General features: G+C 40.5%; 1 non-coding gene across 1 annotated transcript; it reads left to right on the forward strand.

Annotated features, from left to right (window-relative positions):
* The first annotated feature begins 2,134 nt into the window (after window positions 1-2,134).
* Window positions 2,135-2,325, forward strand: LOC118614422. Its single transcript, XR_004956032.1, has one exon. It is a non-coding gene; the product is annotated as a U2 spliceosomal RNA (small nuclear RNA).
* The last annotated feature ends 5,460 nt before the right edge of the window (window positions 2,326-7,785 follow it).

Genomic DNA, 7,785 nt, shown 5'->3' on the forward strand with positions numbered 1-7,785 from the left:
CCTGACTACAAAATGTTTTCCAAGCAGATTGCCGATGTACATTCCCACCTGCAGTTTAGGCGAGTTCTCATCGCTCCACATCTAAAATGATAAGTCTTCATTCTGAGGTAACATATTCCTGTATGAAAAAAAGATCTTTTTTAAAAAAAGTAAAAAAATAATGATAACAGAATTAACAGGTTGCTTTTTTGAATGACATTACATGGCACAATAAAGACCTAGTAGTTTTTTTAAGGCCCTATATTTTCCCCTTGAAATTCTACTGGACTGTTAATCTCAAATGCTGGAAACCACAGTCCCACAGAACAGGATATAGATTGTCTCTACTTATCTTTTTTAACATCGAAAGCTACTTGATTGATACAGAATGGCCCCCAGTTACCCTCTTTTTTAGGTATTCATGCCTTTGTATAGATTTCTCATACTGACTAGGGGCTGGTTTTGTGACCAATGGAAGTGTCAATGTATAAATTCACAGGCTAGGTCATAGAAGACATTGCTGCTCCAGCACTGGTCTTTTGGATCGATCACTCTGGGGGAAGCCACCATGTTGTGAGGATGCTCAAGCAGCCTAGGGGACAGGCCCACGTAGAAAAGAAGCAACTTACCAACACCAACTTGCTAACCAAGGAACTTTGAGCTTCAGTCACACCTTCAGATAATTTCAGTCCTCCAGCCTTCTAGACCCCAGCTTCTAACATCTCAGAGACCATAAATCAGAAACAAGCCATCCCCTTGTGTCTTGTCTAAATTTCTAGCCCATGGACAACATAAGATGATACATGATTATTGTTTTAAGCCACCAAGTTTGAAGATAATTTGTTACAGAGCAGGAGATCACTTACATAACATAATAGAACCACCTAGGAAGCATCCTTGTCAAAAATTTGAACCTGGATCTGATAATGCTTCTATACTTAACTGCAGGCTTAGAAGAAGTAGAGGTTTAGATGAAACAGAGGAAAATGTTAAACAAGTGCACCCCAGAAATTAGAAAATTCTATAGCACAAATAACCCAATTTCTTCAACTAGTAAATTGGGGAGAGGGGGGGAGAGGAACCTATAAATTAAAAGGGATTTACAAAGCGTGAGAGATCATATTATTCCCAGTATTTGCTGCCCTCTGTTGTGGGAGTATTATCCTTCCCTTTTTCATACTGACATCAGCTTTCGCCATGTGATTTGCTTTGACCAATGAAATGTGAGCAGATGTGATGGCTGCTACTTCTGAGCAGAAGCTGTTGTTTTTTTTTCTTTCCCCAGAAGTTTTAAAAGTTATTGTATGTTTCAAGCATTCCTTCTTTCCATCTGCCAGGAAGTGGGTGTATCCCAAATAGGGACTCTTTCTTCAGTCCAGGGCCAGGAGTGAAGAGGATGTGAAGCTGACTCACAATGGAAATCCACATGAACAGGAAATAAACCTGGATTGTTATAAGCCACTGTGGTTTTCGAGTTGTCTGAGACTACAGCATAACCTAGTGTATTCGTGCAAGAAATGTTTCAATCTAATGCTACAGATAAATCTTGTTAGGATTCCAATTTATGAAACCATTGTAGAAATCTGAATACAGACTGGATATTTCATAATAATTAAGAATCGTTATTTTTTTAGGTGTGTTGATGGAATTGCGGTTATGTTTAAGACACCAAAAAAGTTCAGATATGTTAAATACATGGTTTGGGGGAAGAGAGAGTAGGTGGGGACATAGATTAGGCATAAGTTGTTAATTGTTGAGCTGGATGGTGAATACAGGCCAGTTAATCATATTGTTCTTTCTACTTTTGTTTATGTTTGAAAATTTCCATAATAAAAAGTTTTAAAAAATAGTTTGTTTACTTGAGTTCCACAGTTGTCTCTGACTCCCAAAAGGGTACAGAAAATATGGGAGCTCGAAGGAGGAAGCTGATCAATTAAGTTTAGTAAGTATGACTACGCAAAGCAGGTATCTGGATCAGGCCTCAGGAAGAAGACATCAAAATTAATCATTTTCAGTGAGAAAGATGTTTCCTCAGGAGTATTATATCAGGTCAGAGCAATATCAGGGGAAAATTCAGAGCACTGGAGAGATATGGGGAACTCTGGAGGTGTCAGCCTCTACCTCGGGTGTGAAAGGTGGGCTTAAGTGGACCTTTATCCTTTCTTTACCTATTGGCTAAACACAAGTGTGGTATCTGTTCTTACCAGTTAAAGTGTCTGACATGTTCTTCAACTGTTTACTGGCTATTAAATTAATGGTTAGAATTAGGAGATGGATTGGGGCTCACTCTATCCACTCCCTGCCTCAGCCTGGAATTACATTACTTCCAGGAACACTGCAAATCTTTTGAGTTAATTACAGAATGTTTTCTATTGTTTTTCTCGTCTCCTATAAAGTGCTCTAATTCACTCTTAATGAGGCTCCAGACTGCATTTCCACCATTTGCTTTGCAGGGACAGAATTTCCTGTCAGTAGAGTACACAAAGTAGCTGAGCTTCATGAAGCCATCTTGCCAGCACCACACCGAGGAGGACTCCTTGAGTACAGGGAGGCCTGGGCCGAGAGAGAGAAGAGCTCAGCCTGAGCCAGACTTCATATCAAGTAACCATGACCCAGGATATGTGACCTGGAAACTTATGACCCAGGACATGTGACCTGGGGACATAAACAGCGATGAAGGGGGAAGAAAATCTTTTGGCATTAGAGAGGCAGCAGCATCCTTGGTGGTAGCAGCCACGGCTCCCTTGTCCGGAGGGGTCGAGTAAGGAGATCCTGCTTCTCAGACTATCCTCCTAACCTAGGTTTGTCCTCTCTAGCAAAGCGGGAGAAGATTGGGGAGGGAGAGCGGACACAACTCCCAGTCCCATGCCAACTAGATGTCTGGTTTTTGAGATTAAAGTTTAAAAATGAACGGGCCGAGCATTAGAAGTAGAATTGAGGAGTTGAACTAGATAGAGACATCATTAAGATATTAAGGATGCCCAGGGAATCCACCCTAGGAGGCTGGGAGCAGTGAAGCAGTTTCACGCCTGCAGTCCAGTAAATTGCTATACCTCAGTAATCGTAGGATTCCTTCAAACCCCCCATCCCAGAAACACAACAGCAACAAAAAAACAAAACAAAAACAGTTCGGTTCTGGTTTTTAGTCACACACCCTCCACTTCAAATTAGACAAAGCCACTTTCTGGCAATTGCCTTTCTTAAACTTTCCTCCCTTTTGCTGTCTCTTCCTTATCCTGCAGAAAATCTATGCCGCCTAGCTGCCCTCTGTGCAACTAACTAGAGCCACACTTACATACCATCGAGGACACTGAAAATAAATACCTATATTTCCTTTTAATATTTTGCCTACTGTGACCTACTTTTAGTTCAGTTTCAAAAATAAAGTGGTAAAGTGTGTTCTAAATAAACATGTCAATAAACTCTATTTTGTTTTGGCTGCACAGCTTTTATGCTGTAAACCAAAATTGTATTTTATAGATAGCAAAATTTTAAAAGATCTCCTGTGTAACTACATTGATATTTAAGTTTCGAAACTCCACTCGCTTCATGAAAAATCTACTTCTTTGAGGACTGTTTCCCACTGGTAATCCTGGTATTAAAGAGCTCTGGTTAGTGTCACCTCTGATGTGCCTGAGTCACATGTAGAATCACTTCCGACCCGCCCACATCTGAAAACACTTTTTACAGTGATTATAAAATCAAGAGCTTCCTTGCAAAGAGAGCATTTTTGTCAGTTGATATTATTCTAATTTTTCATTTTTGTTGAAGAATCTTTGAGTAGCTTCAAAAATCAGAGTCAATAGGTAGGCTAACACCTAAAAAAAAAAAATCAAACTACATTCTGAGGGTTTCACAAACCTTAGGTAATTATTGTCACAATTTACATACTTCAGCTTAGACAGTAAGATATATATATGTGCTTTGAAAGTTAGTTTTAGTATTCAACCCAGGAGTTGTTAATGAAATTTGACATGGTCTAATGGGGAACACACACTCTGAGGGTGCTTTGTGAGCACTAAAGGACCCTAATCAGGACCTTGGACTAGGAGTCTGTGCCTACTACAGCTCCTTCAACTATTTGTTTCTTCCGCTTCGTGAGGGGATTTATTTTTAGCATAAGAGATGTTAGAAATAACTTTTCACTGGTGAAATGTGTGGATTTTGACAAACGTGTACCACACAATCACCTTGCCTTTAAACGAATTAAGCATAAGTTTTGAGTGAGCCTAGAACAGTGTTCTAGCCATGTCTAGTCCCTGTGTCTACCACTTAATTCAGGATTCTGTCACCTGATTTGACGAGAAGTGTGGCTAGAAATTGCGGTGTTCTGCTCAACGAACATTTCACAAAAGGTTCCAGTTGGGAGCCTCAAGCTCAGCTGATAAGGACAATTTGCCTGACACATACTTATTTGCTGATCGGCATTTGCACATGAGAAGGCCCAGGTTCTAAGGATACAAACTGGCAGAGGCCCCACCAAGCCGGCAATCACGAACCATCAAACTGGCTTAAGCCAATTAACAACATTTGGTCCAAAATAGTAATGATGAGATGTACCGAATGAAAAAAAGCAAGGGCCAAATAGAAAAATAATTACATACAATGACGAAGACTCAAGGAAGGTTTATAAAGAAATATGGTTTTGTCTATAGTTTATCAAAAAACTATATAGGGTTTACTATGTGTCACGCACTGTTCTAAGCACTCTCTCTTTCTCTGTGTATATATATGAATATATATGTTCATTTAACACTTGCCACAACTCTATGAAGAGATACTATTATCATATTATTAACCCCATTTTACTGATGAGGAAACTGAGGCACAAAGTGTGACTTGTCCTAGATCGAGTAAGTGGGGAATCTGACTCAGAATCCAAGCTCTTACTGTTATAGACACCAGAGATTCCTTTCTCGAAAATAGCAGTCAGTATGTGACCAGGAGCCACAGGAGTTTATAGAGTTAAAGAAAACTGAACTTGCTATAAGAGCCCAGGGGAAAACTAAGGAATTCTGAGGTTTTCCTTGGCTTGAGAAAAAGCCCTTACCAACAAGAGATTTTTCTGTCAGGCATCATTTGGGCAGCAGGGCTTCTGTGATGAATTAAAAATAAAGACCTGTCACTTGGTTGATGATGTGTATAACAGTTTTCCTAGACGCAACAAAGCTGCCAAGTATTAGAAGGCTTTAAAGAGAAAGGCAGGCAGCAGCCAAGCTGCTTCTTTCTTTCCCATTTTTGACTTCCTTCCTCTTATATCTCTCTATATTATCCTATCCTAGAATAACTGCTCACATATGTGAGGTGTCTGATCTAAGCCATAGCAAAACAGTCCTTCATAAAGCTGTATTTTTCTATTCCTTTCAGTCCCTCAGCTGGGGCAAGAGTTGCAATAATCTGATTATTAGAGAAGATATTTGGTGAACTCTTTATGTACCACTTTAATTCTGACCTTGCATCTTTTTGTTGAAAGTTCCTCTCTGGGCATGGTTCTTGGAGGGGACAGAAACCACCTTCCCCACAGCCAGCTTTCTATGGATGTCCTTGACCCATTTCCTCACTTTCACTCCTGCAACATTATTTTACTCACATATTGTATAAGTGGGTGCGTGGAGGTCCAGCCAGTGCCTTTTCCCATTTCCCTGTCCCCGAGGCAACATGGCATGCATCTGGAGCAGTCCTCTTTTCTCAAGCTATCGCTGTGTGTACTGAGGATCCTGATAAAACATTCACTCAGCCGCATCACACAGAACTGCTGGAGACCAACCATGAGTGCTGCGGACTAACAAAATAACTTAAGGGGGGGGGGGGCTGCCAGGTCACCAAACTTTACCAGAATCTAGGATTTTTAGACTTCTTGTAACTGTTACTTACTTGGCAAGTTACCAATTCTTTTTAAAATCTCCAATGCGTACATCTATTGGATTGTTTTTGATCTAAAAACATAATAAGTAATCAATGTACTTATCAAACTTGAATGGAGTACTAGGACTTGAACCCAATGTTGGAGATTCAAGAAGAATAAAATATGGACCCTGCTGATTTGTTAGAGCTGTTTTGGTTACAGGAGGTAGGAATGCAACTTAAATCAGCTTAAACAAAAAAAGAAATTTATTGACTCATGTAACTGAAAAGTCTGATGTAAATTTCAGTCATGGATGGATTAACGGGGCTTGAATTATTTCATCAAGACTCCCTTTACTTTTTTCATCTCTGCTCATCTTTGCCTCTCTGTCTGCTGGCCTCATTTTCTCTTACTAAAGATAGCATTCTTCAATATGACCTGAACAAATGGCTGTAAGAAGCTCCAGTTTAGATCATTCTAGAGCTCAAAACAGCAGAGGAATAGAAACCCTCTCTTCTTCAGAATCCATGCATTGAAAATCAAGGAAGATTCTAACTGGCCCTAGTTGATCACATGCCCCTTCAACTGACCACTCACCGTGGGAGTGGAGTATTCAGATTGGCCAGGCCAGGATTATCCACTTCCTCATTAGATGAAGAAGGTGTTGTACCCTAGTCGTACAAAATAAAATGTGCCCCCCCCGCCACCACACACACACACATAAAGAAAGGAGAGGTGGATAGACATAACAGATATTCACTGTGATTGCCAGCCTCCAAATGATCCTCACTTCTGGTATTTACATCTTTGCATAATCTTTTCCTGTACTATATCATGGTTGGCCTGCGTGACCAATAGAATCCTGCATAAGTGATGGTGTGGGACCTTCAAGGCTAGGTCATAAAAAACATTGCAGTTTTGACCTTGCTCTCTTTTGAATTACCTGCTCTGAAGGAAGCCAGCCCCCATATTGTGAGGATGCTCAAGCAGCCCTATGAAGAGTCTGCCTGAAGAGGAACTAAGGCCTTCTGCCAACAGCTAGTACCAACTTGCTAGTCAGTCGAGTGTGCCATCTTTAGAATAAATGTTTCTAGCCCCAGGCAAGCCTTCAGATGACTGCAGTCCTGACCTATACCTTGGCTGCAACTTCATGAGAGACTCAAGTCTGAACTTACTCAGCTAAGCTGCTTCTGAATTCCCAAACTAAAGAAACTGTGAAATTGGGGGATAATAAATGTTTATTGTTGTTTTAAGCCAATAAGTTTTGGGGCAATTTTGTTACTCAGAAATAGACAGCTAACACATCTGCTACACTTTCTTTCAAGTAGCTCATTGCGCAGTCCAAATACAGAATTTTTTAAATGACTAACTCTAATTTGTGAGATGGAAAGGAAGATGGAAAAGTTAGAAGAGAAGTCTCTGTGATGCTTAACATAGGAGGCCACCTTTGAGCTGGGCTTTAAGGACGAACGTTAGGTTCGGAGTAGAAATCCAGGCCAAGGAAACAGCACAAAGGCACTGAGACTTAAAAGCGAGCCACATGTTCAGGGAAATGCAGATAGATTGGTATGGTTATAGATAAGGCAGCGGGCCATCAGCATCACCAGGAAGGTTTAAACATATATAATACAGATACTCAGATTCCCACCTAGAGAATCTGATCATTTCAAAGGTTGTATTGGTTTTTGGTTGCTTGGTTAGCTGGTCACGATGGAGGGATCTGTCTGCAGCAGTGTTTCTCAGTAGTGCCTCTGGGCCACATGCTACAGAAAGCAAGAAATGTAGGCTCTTAAGCCGAAACCAATCCTAATGATATAGGATCTTTGTGAGGGGGTACAGTGGGGTCCAGGCATCTGAATTTTAATAAGCACTTTAGGAAATTTTTATGCACATAAGTGCACTAGTTTGCAAGTTTGAGAGATGAGTGAATTGTGGAAAAGCCAGGAAAGAATGTTTTGTGG

The sequence above is a fragment of the Rousettus aegyptiacus genome, unplaced genomic scaffold, assembly GCF_014176215.1.
Source record: "Rousettus aegyptiacus isolate mRouAeg1 unplaced genomic scaffold, mRouAeg1.p scaffold_m13_p_2, whole genome shotgun sequence".
In the NCBI taxonomy this organism is placed as follows: domain Eukaryota; kingdom Metazoa; phylum Chordata; class Mammalia; order Chiroptera; family Pteropodidae; genus Rousettus; species Rousettus aegyptiacus.